Genomic DNA, 16,324 nt, shown 5'->3' with positions numbered 1-16,324 from the left:
TGTGATTTAGCGCACTGGTCCTTTACTGAAACTTGTTGAATAAATCATTTCATATTTTTAACCGTGTTTCGACAAGCATACTGCTTAAACGGCTAGTATATAAGTTTGTATTTGTACTTAACAATTTAATCAATACTATAACAACAACTCAATTCAAAGGCCAATCTGTCAATTGTGTCTACTTAAGTACATACTTTTGGTTATCAAAATAATTGCAGTAGTTCATAAGTAGTTATACAGTCTCTTATCTCCTCAGAATACTTCTACAGCAAACCCTGCAAATGTGAATATGTCTATTTTTGTATTTACCAAAATTTCAAATATTCTTAAAATTGTGTATTATTTATTGCAGCAATCAGTGTTTTAATCAACACCACTTGTATTGCAATAAATATTATCATAATCGACTTTCTAGATAACGTTGATAATGTTAAAAAATGAAAAATTAATTGTTTAAATAACATGAAAGGTTAAGTCCAACGTATGCACAAAAATTTACTTATACATACATATGTTGTACGAATATATGATTATATGAGTGCATGCATAATTAAATTTGTATTTGCTATATTTTGAATGACATAATATGTTATTATTACACGTTGCTAAAATACGCTTTATCGCCTCTTTGGCCTGTTGTTAATAATAATTGATGTGTAACAACATTTCCACTTAACAGCGCAGCTATAAAATTGATTGATTTTCAATTTCAACAGGCAAGCGTATTCTCCGGGTGATAAGTTTTGGTTTATTACTATCGTAATTATTGTAAATAACGCGCACACAACGAACATGCCAATAAAAGTAGTAACTTTACGTGCTTTTAAAACTACATACAGACGTATAAGTAATTCTAATAAATAATTTTTTGCGTTTTGTTGAACGAAAAGTGGTGCTTCATAATTGATTTAAATTGTATCCGTACATTGTGACAGTTTATAGCAAGTCTATTAGTTCGTTATGCGTGTACAAAGTCAAAAAAGGGGGAAAAAAAATAAACAGTCGCCCATAAAAGGCGCCGTTCAATTGAAAATAAAATTGAAACTACAGATATTTGCTTATGTGTGTGTACGCAGTTACATACCTTAGTGGGTAGTGGTTAATACATTACGCAGTATTGTGGGAAAAATTAATAAGTGCGATTAATTTATTATGCTAAACTTGTTCAAATAGTGCAATATAGTAGTAATATAGTCGGAATCGCCGATATCGGACGGCAACAGCTTATGCGTGCCATAGAGAGATCGAAATAAAATTTTTGTATGGAAACTTTTTTATTTGACAAGATATCTTGACGAAATTTGGCATGGATTTTTTCTAAGACAGCTGTAAAATAGGCACTACAGCATATATAACTGCCATACAAACCGAACACTCAAAATCCTGTCCTGGTTTAAAAACTGTTTTTTTTGTCAAGACATTCTCACGGAATTCGACATGAACTATTGTTCCTATCAAAGCTACAATATCAGATGATTATATCGCAGCACTATAGCATATAGCTTATTTACAAACTGCCCATTAAAATCAAGGTTGTAATCTTCGATTATTGTGAAGGGTGTATAGCTTCAGTGAAATAAGGTAAGGTTTCCCTGTTTTTATTTAATATTTAAATAAATTGAGTACTACAGTTGTTCATAACCTTCAATTAAGCTTTCACACCCACAATACTCGGCAATTAATTCAATTATGAGGTGGAAAGTCGGTGAAATTATTTTCGGTAAGCCCACATACAAAGCACACACTTTTGTAGTATAAGCCAGCATGTGCGCACAAATGCATGAAAACATTTTTGTAAGGCACATTTGTATTTATAAAGCAGATGTGTGCGCGTACAAGCAAGTAACAGTATAGAGAATAATTTTTTTTTTTTATATCAAACAGCAGTGCCGTTAACAATTAGTCGGGATAAACATTAAATGTCACACACATTCAATTATTAACATTATAAAATATTTAGTGGCTAATATGATAAGGGGAAATTGTAATTTGTGCACAAATTAACACACTACATTGTGTGAATTAACTAACTGAGTGAATGAATGTGGCGCAATGCCAAAAAATCAACGTTTATGAAAAGTCAAATGTGGCAAATGTGAGAAAGCGCTTGCCCGTCGCCACGCCTGCGGAAGGTTGACAAGCCGCAATTTGTTTGTAAAGTGTTGTTACACGACAATTTGAAATTCCATTCCATTTGGGAGTGCAACCACTAAAACACGGCATTTATTACAAACTAAATCTGCTTACAATGGCTTTTAACTGCGTACACAACCATTTCCGCGCCCGAGGCTTAGAGCCTGCAGCTTGGCGCACTCGACTCGCTCGACGAGACGCCGCTGTACCCTGTGCGGGGTGAGTTGTGCTTGGTTAGTGTTGTTAGTGTGCGGGTGTGTGGATTCGGGCGATCCGGGGCTTCGTTTATATTCACTCATTCGCCCGTTTGCTCACGCGTTCAATTTGCAAATATGGTCAATTTGTGAGTTCATGCGCCCGATTTCACGCTTCTTATGCCCCATCATCAACACCGTCGTCTCAAAACAATACATACATACACTATATATGTATGTATGTTTGAACCGTTATAGTAAGGCTTGTTGTCGTCATCGTAGTAGTTGAACAACGAACTTATGCATAAACCGTGGTGCAGACGTTGGTGCGACGTAAGCAAGTAAGTACCATACATGCGGGGCGAGTAACTTAATGTGGCCGTGGGTGGATGATGTGCTTGTCGCAATAAAGTCATAACTACCGGCCATGTCATCGTCGCGCACAGCGAGTAGTTCGTGGAAGCGCAAATGAGGGTGGATATTTATTACATTCAAGCATAATAAAGCAAATAATCGACAGTAAAATAATAATAAGGACACACTGCGCGTAAGTGAGTTGGAGTAGTTGATGGCGTGCCTTCGAATTGCCATGTTCACTGGCTGGCTGGCTGTCTGGCGGATCGTTCACGCTGTCACGCTGACAGTTCAATTGATTGCCCACATTGTCGTCCTACACTTTAGATTATCGCAAATGGCGTTGACGATAATCAAGCTTGAAATCTCTGTTACTTACTGTTAAATTTTATCATTTTAATTTGTGTGTTTTTCTTTTTAATTTTTTGTAAAAGAAAATTGTTTAGGGTGTAAATTACTTGGAAGCTAAATTAGTATTTTCTTTATCAAGGCTCTGCATTGCGGTTTTGATAGACATTTGTAATCAAAAAAAGAAAACAAAAATATTTTTTTCTAAACTTGCATTTTTTGCAGTCGAGTCTAAATAACCAGAACGAACCCGTATTTTTATCCGGTCAGGTACTGTCAACTTGGCAGCATTCCTACAAATTACTTCAGGGATGTTTTCCGTCATTCTGTTTTAACAACAATATAACTTGTTGTAATTTTGAAGTTGGAATCCAAAAAGAAAAACAGAAAGTTTAAATAACATAAACGAAAACGGTTTTTTTTATCAATCCGTCAAGTGACTTTTTGTTCAAATTTATTGGGGTATGTTTTCTATCTCAGAAACAGAAAATAAAATATTTATACATTTTTAAGCTCTTACAACCTGTTGTACGGTTGAAATCCGGGTAAATGTCTGTCCGTCCGTCCACCTGTCTGTGCAAGCGATAACTTGAGTAAAAATTAATATGGTATATGTTAATGTTTCTTGGCAAAAAAGTGAAGATGAGCTCGTAAATGGGCGTAATCGAACCACTGCCACGCCTACAAAACGCCATTAAAGGAAACATTCAAAGTGCCATAATTAAGCACTAAATTAAGACATAAAACTGTAATTTCGCACATGGGATCGCAGTAAAGAGGCCCTGTGGGCGTAAAATTAAAAAAAGTGGGCGTGACTCCCTCTTTTTGTTTTAATGTACATATCCCTTAGACTACTAAAGCTAAAATAGCCAAATTCGCTTAGGTCAATTCTTAAAAAAACCGACAGAGTTAAATGGATGAAATCAGATCCCCATATAAAAACTACTAAAAGCGCAATAAATCAATAACTAAATACGCTAGTGACATTAAATTTGACGCTCGAGATGGTTTGAGAGGGCTTTATACGAGCCAGTATAAAAATTTGACGATTGGCTGGTACCGTCCACTATTGGGTAAAATAACATATCTCAGGACCTGGTCGACCAATTTCAACCAAATTCAGTATGTAACCCTCTACCCACATTCCTATGTCACAGTGCGAAAATAGGCGAAATCGGACTGCAACCACGCCCATTTCTCATATGTATATCACAATTTTAAAATCCATCTGACTGCTTTCCAGTGCACAAATCAAGAAGCAATTAATATAACGGGATAACACTTTGCACGAATAATGCTTTTAGATTACGTCAGCGTAAGACGAAAAATTGTTCAAGACTAGGTACCAAATAATGTGTGAGAAATACAATTGAAATGATAGAATCCTTTTCTGACATTGGCAACTCCGTGTATCAAAAATGGGTTGAATCGAGTCAACACTTCCCTGAACGCGCACTAATATGTTCCTAATATGTTCGAACTTCCGGGTCACTTTATACCGCATACAAGTACATCGGCCAACATGTGAATTATCTGAATGAAAATGTGAGAGCCCCAACTCCCACATACTACATAGTATGTGTAATGCAAATTTGAATAAAATAGACTTTACCGGTTTAATAACCATATTAAGTCTCAATATACTCCTAATTGCAATGTTACATTAAAAATCTATTTATTTTGTTGTATTTTCTCTATATTTGTTGATGCATACTTATCTGGAAAAGCATCTCCCCCCTTCAATAAGCAAATAGTCCTTAAAATATAATAAATTTCTCAAAAACTTATTTCATGTGCATACTCACACATTGCCACATCACTATAGAGGAGCGTTTACATGTTTGTGTGCATATGTATGTGCAGAGCGTTTGGCTCAATGCCAACTAAGGCAAAATAATATCGAGTCATCGGATTTGCGAATTTCCACGAACTCAGGTTGTTGGAAAATAAATTTTGCGCGCGTTCGTTACAACAAATTTGTGTATTAAAAAGTATTTAAACTGAAATCAACCCACTTGCAAGGCACACAAATACACACACATTTACATGTATTTATATATGTATGTATATGTAAACACATGCGCTCCAATATGCACTTAAACCGTGTATATTTATTCATCTTTACCTTTCCCTGCATGTTTGTAGGTGTGTACGTGGATGTGTATGTGTGTGGGTGTGCTGTGTAGGAGCGTTAATCTCTGCACTGCTTTTGTTTAACATGTTTATGCGGATTATTAAGGATTAACTGACTGGAAGCCACTTAAACAATGGCCAAACGACAACACAGCTGCAACAACAACAATAACAACAACATCAACAGATATGACAATAATAATAAGTGTACAACAAAAATATCGCTGATGTTGTTGAAAGCGATTTTTTGTTTGTTGTTGCTTTTTTCACATTCATTATTCATACGCAAATTTACTTAACATTTAATTGAAAGTAAATTGATTTATTTGTAAAGCTACAAATGAAATAAATACTTCAATACATTAATATAAGTATGTATGTACAAATGAGTGTGCCGCACTCAACCGTTATCATATTTGTAAATCGGAGCAGTGTGTATCGTAGCCTTCACACTCATATCGCCGGCGAAACACTCGACATTTTTCAAAATTAAAATAAGAACTAGAAAATGTTGTTCTAGCGGCAGAATTCTGCCGAGTTGACAGTCCTTGTCCGGTTAAAAATGAGGGTTCGTTCCGGTTACGTAGACCCGACTGTCGTGGTTGTTGTTGGTATAGAGTTCTGTCGAGTTGACAGTCCTTGACCGAATAAAAATCCGAGTCCGTTCCGGTTACGTACACCCGGTTGTCGTGGGAATGGACCCACTGACGAGCTCGTTAAATTCGGCTGCAAGAAAATCATTAAGTTCGACTGCAACGAAGCTATAATACCCTTCACAAATATATTTGTCCGGATTTTTATAGGTCATTGTGTATGGCCGCTATTTGCTATAGTGGACCGATGCGAACAATATGTTTGGATATTACAGCGTTGCTTTTGATGATTATCTATATCAAATTCCGTTAAGACATCTTCTCAAATAAAAAGGTTTGCAGTACAAGAGATCGATTTGGATCGGTCAGTTTGTATGACAACCTACATATGTATATGTTATAATAGTCCTAAGTATGCTGCTTCGACGAGTGAGTAATTCCTTGGGGAGAACAGGGCGTTTGCAAAACTTCAAGTTGATACCTTAAAAGCTCAGAGCTTTGTTTGCGTATATACAGGCGGACATGGCTAAATCCATCCCATCACGGTAATCGTTTATATGTACATATGCTTAAGAGGGGTGTCCAACCTTTCCTTTTCGGTGTTAGAAACATTCAGGGTATAATAAACCAAACTTAAGTAAAAAAACATAAAAAGCTGTAAGCAAAAACAAGAAAAATCAAAGGGTTGCGGTTGCAGTAGTCGTAATTGTGGTGATCGTCGCCACCTAATAAAACTCATGACTAATCAATTTCAGTATATTTATTTGCGAGCGCTCATAAATTTTAATAAATTTCATTATCACGCTATAAACCCTCCGACAAGCAGCCGCAAGTTGCCCAAAGCACTCAACGCTCTGCACCAAGTGGTGGTGGTGGTGGTGGAGAGTGGCATCGAGAAAGAGATGGAGAGAGGGAGAGCGGGCGACGACAGGGTGGCGAGAGAGCGGAAAATCATGAAGCGAAGTGGCTAAATAAACAAAACAACGAACGAAAAATACTGCTCAGATGAAATACCACAAAGCATAAGTAAAAGCTACAAATCCCTAAAATACTCTTGATAAAATTACATAAAACTAATCATACGAAAAATGATGAAGGTACGTACACACAGAAGGACCAAGTTGTCGTACGTATCGTCGGCATTGGCTTACAGCAGCCATCAAACACCCACAGCGCACGATGCGGAAGGTAGGCGAGTGAGCGATACACTTGGTGGCTATGGTGGTGGGTAGATACAAACACATAAACACACACACACACACGCGTTCCTCAAAATATACTCGTAGTATACTGACTTTAGCCAAAGCTACTGTCTATAAGGAGCAGTTCCATAGCCAAAACGGCGTGCGCCACGAGGTACGAGGCACGAGGGCGAAGGTTCGTGGTACGAGCGAAGAGCTTCGAACGACAGGCAAGCGAGCGAGCGAACGCGTGCGGTATCTACACCGACAATCTGTTTAACAACTTCATGAGCAAATCCAACAAATCGGATGCCAGTGGCATTTACTCGTTTTCGTAAGTGGCTTACAAGCCAGCCGACATGAATACTTGCGCACACAACACACAACGAATACTTGTATGTATAAAAACGCCAAACATTGGAAGCATATAGTTATGGATTCAATCTGCGAGTGCCACCGTATGGTGGCAACAGCAGCCGCAATGACAGTGGCAATGCCAGCTAGCGAAGCAAACTTTACAGCTTTCAACCGAGTAGATCGAGTCACACAGTCTGTTCATCCGTCCGTCCGTCCGCCTGTTGCCTGTACACTCAGCTAGCTAGTGAGCTCGTCATCGCCATGTATGCGCTAGTCAGTCAGTCAGCCACCCAGTGAGGCAGTCTCTCAGTCTGTCAGTCAGCTCGCCGCACAGTTATCCATCCAACTGTCTGTGTGCTCATCAACTCATCCAACCGACCGACCGCGGCCGACTCACCAACAATCGTAGCAAGCTGGCTGCCAAGCATTCTCCGCTTAAATATGGCACGACGAAATGAAGTCCGACCACGATGACAAGGATGGCGTTGGCGATTGTGATGATTTTGATGCTGATGCTTACGCTGTTGAGTACCGATGACGACGCGTCCATATGCCAAACAACTGTACACAACAACACGAAATACTAACAAAAAAATTAAAAACAACAATAGCAGTAAGTAGCGCCCGAACGGCTCGTGTTGTGTCGGACGTTGGTTCGCCCAAAAATGAAGTGAACATAAAAAAGACGAGCGAGCAAAAAAAAAGAATTGAGAAACGTCACAAAAGTGTAGAAACTTTGGGAGGTAAAAAGCATTCTATGGACCAAAGGTACACACAGCAAATAGCAGAGGGCATGGTCGGTCGGTTGGTTGGTCGGTCGGCAGTGACGTGCTGAAATGGAACGAAACGAAGCGTTGCTAATAGTGGTGTTGGGTGGCATGGCGCGGCGCTTTTTGAGGGTCTAGCAAAAGCGTTGGGTGATTAAAGACAAGAAGAAAGACGTGCAAAAGCATTGGATATGAGTTTTTGTTCGTTCTGCTGCCAGTAAAGCAGACAATGCGGCGATCTATTGTTGTACTCTTGATTCTGATTGCTTTTAAGTGAGGAAAAATACTTCACTTAGTCATGATTTTTGAGTTCACAAAATTGTCATTTTCATTTAAGCTGAAAAGCAACACACTCACACTAAACATAAAAGGCATTCGGGTACATTAAAGCGAATGCGGTTATTTAAGCTAGCGCTCAGTAAAGTAGTGGACTAAAGTTGCTGGCGGTCCATCGCTCTAATTGATGTTGATTTTGTGCCTTAAATGGAGTTCTAATATAATCTTAGGGTGCTCGCAAGAAAATACGGCTTTTACGAGTGGTTTTCTCGACTGTTCCTCACAGTTATTTTCTAGGAATAAACTCCTAGACCTAGGTCAATTGAGTAGCCCAATATATTTAATTGACTCATCATGTTATGTTTGTGTTAAGCATAAGCAAGCGTAGCTAATAAAAAATAACCGTTCCCACGAAACTATGATCTAAGAAATTGAAACGAACCCGCGTTTTTGTTCGGCCAAGGACTGCTAACTCGGCGCCATGGGTCGAAATTACTTCAAGAATATTTGTGCCGATACAACAACAGCAACAACAAAAAAACTTTGGAAGGTCAGGAAGGTTCCCACGAATATTTCTTTCCTCTTTTGATTGCGCAGCTTTCCCGTGTTTTCCGCCTCAAATGTTTCCAAAAAACTGTATGTATAAGCCGTTAAACATTATTTCATCCATCTGAATAGTTTCAGGAATAAAATGATTTGTTTATCCATTGTCATATGCCATAATTAATTGCATAACACAAAGTGTTCAGAGACGATCGAAAATTTGTCTCATGCGAGCCGTCCATCCACCTCTGTTAATGAGGATAACATCGAAAAGATTACAGAAACAGTGCTTGAACTCGTGTTGGCCTCAGAGATATCAGAGCAGCAAATGATATCAACATATATTATGAATCACATTTTGGTTAATTTTTTGGGTATGAAGCATGTCCATGCCAGAATCGTAACAAAAGCCTTCAATTTTTGCAAAAAATAAACCTGGAGATTGTAAAAGAGATGCTGAGGACTATACATTCAACAAACGCGTCATTATTCTTGACGAGATGTGGATCACCAGATCGCGATTATTGCCAAAGTATAGAACCGCAACAAGATCCTCAAGTCGCTAGCCGGCAGCACATGGAGCAAAAAATAAAGAAACGTTTTGGCAACATACAAGGCAATCGGCTGGCTGGTCCTTAACTACGCCGCACCAATATGGTATCGTGGATGCAGTGAAACGCAGACGAGGAAGCAACAAACATGTCAGAATACTCCGGACTACGACAGGATGCCTCTTGATGTCTCCCATCGAACACCTGCACAGTGAGGCCCGTTTGCTCCCAGTTAAGGAACATAATGAATTCCTCTCCAAGCAGTTTCTGCTGGGATGATTTCGCAGGAGCGGTACCGCCTCTTAGGAGCATCAAGAGATCCTTCCTCAACTACGTCGACAACATAAGACAATACGCCGACCAGACTTCGGCCGCAACTAACTTCAGACATGCACGGACCGCCACTCAAACACCTACAACCGACTCTCTATCAGTGAATGGCGTACTTGGAGTCAAACCACCACCCATTGCGGATAGTGTAGCAGGTAAAAGTTGTACTTATCCGGAATAGACCCGTACATATCAAACATATATATGTCCAGCGTGCATTGCGTCTCTGCATGATACTAGTCACCTCTTTGCATACCCTGCTAAGCCTACGCATTTGACATCCTTCTTCCTTTGGTCCGACACCGTCGAAACAACACGTTTTCTGGATCTACCGTTGGATGATCTCGATGACAACCTACATAATCCTTACCATTCTAACGGGATTAGGTTAGGTACCCGTTACAACAACAACAACGAAACGTGGGGTAATAAAGGTGGTATTCAAATGCGCGAAAATGAGTTCTCAGTCCGTGTCATATTTGATCAGACGGTATATTAAAAAAATATGCAGTAGTATTTCGGAAAGTTTTAAATTTAATTATATTAAAATATCATAAACTTATTGTTGTGTCCGGTGTTATGCAACAACTTTATCCATTTTTTTTTTTAATTTTATAACTTTTCTCTCAATTTCAACGAGTAAAGCTGTGTACTATATATATGTATGCATGTATGGCATCAAAGAGGATATTTTCCAACACATCGCTACTACATAAAACTATGGTTTACAGCCACCACTAGTCTACTCTGTACTTGCATTTGTTTGTAGCGGCGTTGCCACATTGAGTAATATCACTAGTGGATGAAAGTGCGGAAAAGTACCGATTGAGATTAACTCACTGACAAATTGAAGCTGCCATAAGCGGGTGAAATGCAACAACACACGCCATATGTACTTACTATACAACAACAAACACATGCACCGCATGCTTAGATGGTTGCAATGTTCGCTCAACGCCGACTGACTGGAGTGTGCTGTGCGCCACTAAAAGTATTGCAAGCAAGGGGATTTGTTTATTTTCCGCCCCAGAAAAAATCCCTACAATTTATGTGGTTTCATCTTCATCTTCATTGCCGTCATCGTTTGTCGTGTATCGTGGCATCAACAACAGCAACAGTAACAGCACCAGCAACGGCAACGGCATCAGCATCAGCTTCGGCATCAGCATTCAAGCGTTCAGCGAAAATTGTTCAACAAATGTACAAATATCCGTCCACTACAATATTCGATGTTTAACAAGATCTTTGTGTCGACATCGTCAGCTCACTTTTCGTCTGCCATTGACTGTTGCTCTTTCCGTTGTAGCGATTTTCATTTGCCGTTGCGCGGAAAAGAACTCACCACTGCTTACATTACATTTACATCATATATCTATGTGTATGTATGTGTGTGTGTGTGTTTGTAGTGGTGCTGCCAGCATATGAATTTCATTTGGGCAATCTTTTGCTGTTGTCCGTCCGTCCATTCGCTTTGGTTTATTTTCGTTGCTCGCTTTTGATCTTTGTGCGTGCTCAGCAATAACAAATGTACATTTTCGCCTCCCAAAGAACTTATTCATAAGTCACTTAAGCGGTTCATGCTCCATGGTCAATACGCAATGATGAATAAAGGCCAGCTCATGTGCATACCGACCGACATACATAAATATGTACATACGTACATATCATGGAGGCCAAGTGGCAAGTGGCAAAAGCGCTGAGCGTGCGGAATATATGTAGACACAAAGAGCTTTTTCGCAAGCGTTTCACAGCATAGTGCATGTATGTATGTATGTATGTTTGTTTGTTAAGTATGAATGAGCGTCTGTCTGTCTTTTTAGCTGCTAGTTTTTGCGGCTTTGCGAAATCGCCTCAAGTGGTGCGGTAAGCCAGTAAATGTTTGACTTCGACACACAGGCACGCAAAAACACACAGCACACGCACTTGCTTGCAAATATGTAAATTTGTATTTATGCACTTCGTAGACTCGGTATCGAGACATTTTTTTGTATACAAAATGGTAATTGCCCAGGTCCTCAAGGATGTAAGGAAAGCGATGGCTTCCTGCGCGATTGACCCTCTGTACTTTAGTTTCACATTTTTTTGTTTTTGTTGCAATTTTTTTTTGGAATTCAACACAAACCGTTTGACCTTTTTCATGCATCTGCATATTTGCAGCTACACACGCACACATGCGCGCACGCAGGGTTGCTTGAAAACGACAAAAATATGTAAGAATTACATTCATAAGAAATTTTTTGTTGTTTTTTTTTCTCCTCTTTTTACTTTTGCTGTCCAGCTTTCGACAGCATTTATTTGACTTATGCAGTGCCGTTGTGGTATTTTCATGCCAACAATTCTCATTGACATATTACGATGGCATGCTCTTTTGCGCGCGCTTGTGTGTGTATGCGTGTGTGTGCATGTAATTGGCGTTAATTATGTAAGCATCTCATAAGTCATGCTTTTCCACAACACTTCCAATTACACTTCGACTTCTTCCACATTCTTTATTTTTAGCTGCGGCTTCTTTTGTATGCGTGAACACTTCCCCATTTCTCCCCATTATTCTCACCTTTCACATCCGTTCGCTTTGCCGTTTGTTCTACCTATAATGTAATGTTCGTATTGTTGCTGCTGTTGTTGTACGCCTAATATGTTTAGCCCAGTATGCCACTAAGCTGTTATTATTAGTACGATATGCGCGCGTTTCCATTATTAACCTGAGCAGGCGGCCCAGTCAGTGTTGCAAGTCATCACGGCATAACCCAGTCAGCCAAATGGCTAACACTTGAATGTTTTGAACTCGTTCTTTTATTTTACAAAATTTAGAAGTGTTTTTATTTAATTATAAACTACAAAAAATGAAATTAAATATACACCTTTTAGGCCCAATTGATTTTCGTTGTTCGTATTGGAAGTGGGCAAATCAAGCGAGTCCCGTATCTGTGTGCTCTTGCCAAAGAAATTACATGCAAAACTAACAATAAAGTTATCGAGTTGATCTTGTACGAGAGAGTAGGCGAATATCTCATTAAGGGGTTGTATACAGTTAAAATGCTGAAAAAAGCAATTATTTAACTGTATTTTAAGACTTAGTATTTAAAAAATATTTATTTCGAAAGAAACTACAACTGACCTCGGGAAGCTCCTCTCAAAAAAGACATTTTGCGGTGACCACTATATCTCTCAACTGAACCCTTTGAAATTAAAAAAACCAAACAGATTTCGTTAGGGGGTTGGGGGTAGTCAAAATTTTCAAAAAATTATATTTTTTTTTTGCATTTCGATTTTTAAGACCAATTAACCGTTGATTTTTTCCCGAAAACTTGGAAAAAAATTTCCTGAAGCCGCCATTTTGTTAATTTTTGAAAAAAAAATCCTTCGATCAGACCCAGAATTATCTATTTATAAAACAAATTTTTTTGTCCGATTGATTTTAGATTAATCTCCAAGGACTTATGGTTGTCGCCGCAAGTACCTTTTTTTTTTAAACTGGGTCAACACAAACAACCATAACTTTGGAAATTAATTTTTTTTTTTGGAAATTTTCGTGACTTCAACTCAACACATTCTATAATAATGCCATATTACTACTTTTGTAAAATAACACGATTTATTAGCAAAAAAAAAAAAAAATACTAAAAATTCTAATTTTTTCGTGCCTCTGACTACCCCTAACCGCTTAAAGTAATGTTAAATCTAGTAATTAATCGAAGGAAAAACAAAATAAAATTTTTTGACAAAATGGCGATTTCTCAAACCGATTTCAGCCATAAATTATCATAAAAAAATTTATCGGTGAAAAAAAATCTTCGATTAATTACTAAAAAATATATTTAAGAAACTCGTTTTAAAATTTGAGACTAATAGGTTTAGCTGTTTTCGAGTAACGTTGGTCCCGGTACTAAAAGGGTTAAATCTTAAAATATAGGGTTTAGTAAAAGGAATCCATAATTTTTACATTGAGTTGAAGGTTTTATTGCGCTTAGTTAGAATCATCAGATTTGAAAAAAAACCAGCGCACATTCCTAAGAAGGGAGGTTTCGGCTTCTCACTTTAGCTCTCCGCCAAACTGATGTTTTTGGTTACCCAGAGGATACTTGGTATAAGACCGGAAGTCGTGAGCTGCTTGAGCCATGTGTAAAAGATGCGTTTCTCCCAAGTGAATGGCGCTCAGAGAACTTTCCTCACTTGCGTGAACTTCTACCTGCATCCTCCCATGGGCTTATGAGTTTTCGACAGAAATGTTTTGCGGAAGATTTATGTACCTTGGCGTATTCGCAATGGCGACGTGGGAAGGGAAGAGAAAGACTTCCAATCCTTTGGAAAGACCAGGTGGAGAAGGACCTGGCTACACTTGGAATCTTCAGTTGGCTCTAAACAGCGAAAAGAATGAATGACTGGCGCGCTTTTGTAAACTCGGCTATAACATCGTAAGCGGTGTCTGCGTCAATAAAGAAGAAGAAAATCATTCGCCATAGACATTATAGGTAGTAAACACTTGTTTCCAGATCCGATGAATGTATAAGAAAGCCCCAACTAAGCTCTCGAAGCTTCTGGCTAAACACTATCGATGTGTTTGCGCTGGCGTTGTCCTGATAGAATAAAATTCCCCTCGTGTTGGCTAAAGCTGCCCGTCTCTAGGGTTTGTCGGGGTGGCAATTTTCATTATTTTATCGATATTTTCGACAACTGGCCTCCCAGAACTTGATGCATCTTTGACAACTAAATTAAAGGAACACAGTCGAAAAGGCAAAATTGTCTCTAATAGGTTGTTACAGCATAAGGACCATAACTAATATTCGCATTTCAGCCGCCTGGCCTGCGTTTTCACCTTTCTCGAAGAAATACTTTAAAAGATGGGGTATTTTTTTTGTTGGTGTCCATCTTTGAGGCAACTGTCTGAGATGATATTTAAGTATGAAATTTTATCTTTCCAAACAATGGATTTCTTTTCATTAGATCTATATGTCTATCTACATGAGGGGTTATTTTTGTCTACAACAAATATTCTAAGCTCTGCAAGTCTGACCTATACTTATTGAAGGTTAAGTTTCCAGTACAAATGGGGTCTGAAACCGGAATTTCCATGTAAAATTCGGTAGTTTGAGGTTTCTTTTGTCTACCAATGACTTTTTTTGATAACAAAGCCATGAACGTGCTTATGCAATAACTACAACCAGCTGCCGTATAACGGTTATCAACATCCAACTGCTAAAGAACGGTTTGCGGAAATTATCAATTTATAACTGTGGTGATAAAAATCATTATTTCTAAAGTGGAAATTTGGAACTCCCATTCAATTTTAGCTATTATCACTAAAAATTTGGGAAGATTTTTGATAATACCGTTATTAGTAGGTGTTCCGCTCGCAATTTGGCTGCATGGGTTAGCTGTGTGTGAGTTTAGTATATTTGATTGACTCATTGCCTTCTTTTTTGTTGTTGTTACTATACCACACTAGTTGCTTTCAACGTTGTTAGTGCTGTTGGCGTTGTTTTTGTGCTCGATGTTAATTTTCTTGTTGCCGATGTTATGTGCGCGGCGTTTATTTATCTCTGCTAATGCTTTACAAATTACTTGTTAATTTGTATAATAACAATAATCGAATGCTTCGTTGAAAGTATTATTGGTGTTGAATACAAAAGGAAAAAAATACCATTTCTTGTCTACACACAAAATACACGAGCTCGTACAAGTTGGTGATATACACATTTTGACGTACATTTTCACTTACATATGTGCATACACAAGTGTATAAAATCCCAACAACAATAGCAATAATATTTCACTAAAGTTTGCTGGCTCGCCGCCGCTCACTTGCAGCGCCACTGCTGCCTGCCACTTACCATGATGATGATGCCTGGCTGGCAATGGCAAGTAAGTAAGCCGAAGCAGACCGACCAGGCCAAAGCCAAAGCAAGCCAAGCACCAGCAGGCAGGCGGCAGTCAGACAAATAACGACAATATCGAGTCAGCAGCAACGGCAGCAGGCAGCCCGCCGCTAGGCAGTCAATTACACATACACACACACACACAAACATTTTTATTTGAGTGCGAGTAAGCAATGCCAAGTAAAGTAAGCTATGGTCGTGTCAGCCCGTTTATTGCCGCCTTTCTCATGCGATCTCCCCATCCACCAGCTGTCGTGTCGACGCTCACGGAGCTCACAGAGCTCACGGCACGAATTTGTGGTTGCGCCGAACAACAGCAGGGGCCCAGCGTCGAGGGGATCACGCACAAACACACACACACATGTACATCTATACAAAGATATGAAGTCGTTTGGACGGAAGGTCATAACGGCGGTTGGTTACTTCGTCGTTCTGTCTGTCGGTCGTACGCCCGGTCGGCGGGTCGCTCGTTTCACCAACTTACTAAAACTGTTGCCTGCCGCCGCCGCCAGCATGCCCAGCCAATCCAGAGCACTGTGCGCGTGTGTTTTATGGTCGCTGTTGGCTGTGTTGTTGTTGTTCTTGTGTGCATATACGAGCACTCTTGTACCTAATAGGGAAATCACTTGAGGGATTTATTAAATGTGTATTTTGCTATTCATTTTCTTACAATAATTCACACAAATAG

At 39.1% G+C, this 16,324-nt stretch overlaps 2 protein-coding genes across 8 annotated transcripts in view; one reads left to right on the top strand and one right to left on the bottom strand.

Annotated features, from left to right (window-relative positions):
* The window catches only part of LOC126762567 (myocardin-related transcription factor B), a 374,476-nt gene extending 362,224 nt beyond the window's left edge, over positions 1–12,252 (bottom strand). The window contains exon 1 of the mRNA XM_050479415.1: positions 12,245–12,252. The gene's annotated coding sequence lies outside the window, so the exon portion shown is untranslated. The remainder of the gene's footprint in view (positions 1–12,244) is intronic.
* The window catches only part of LOC126762564 (arginine-glutamic acid dipeptide repeats protein), a 55,958-nt gene that overhangs the window by 1,600 nt on the left and 38,034 nt on the right, over positions 1–16,324 (top strand). The gene's annotated exons all lie outside the window — the stretch shown is intronic.

Source organism: Bactrocera neohumeralis, chromosome 6 (assembly GCF_024586455.1).
Source record: "Bactrocera neohumeralis isolate Rockhampton chromosome 6, APGP_CSIRO_Bneo_wtdbg2-racon-allhic-juicebox.fasta_v2, whole genome shotgun sequence".
In the NCBI taxonomy this organism is placed as follows: domain Eukaryota; kingdom Metazoa; phylum Arthropoda; class Insecta; order Diptera; family Tephritidae; genus Bactrocera; species Bactrocera neohumeralis.
This window is presented reverse-complemented; position numbering and strand designations above follow the sequence as displayed.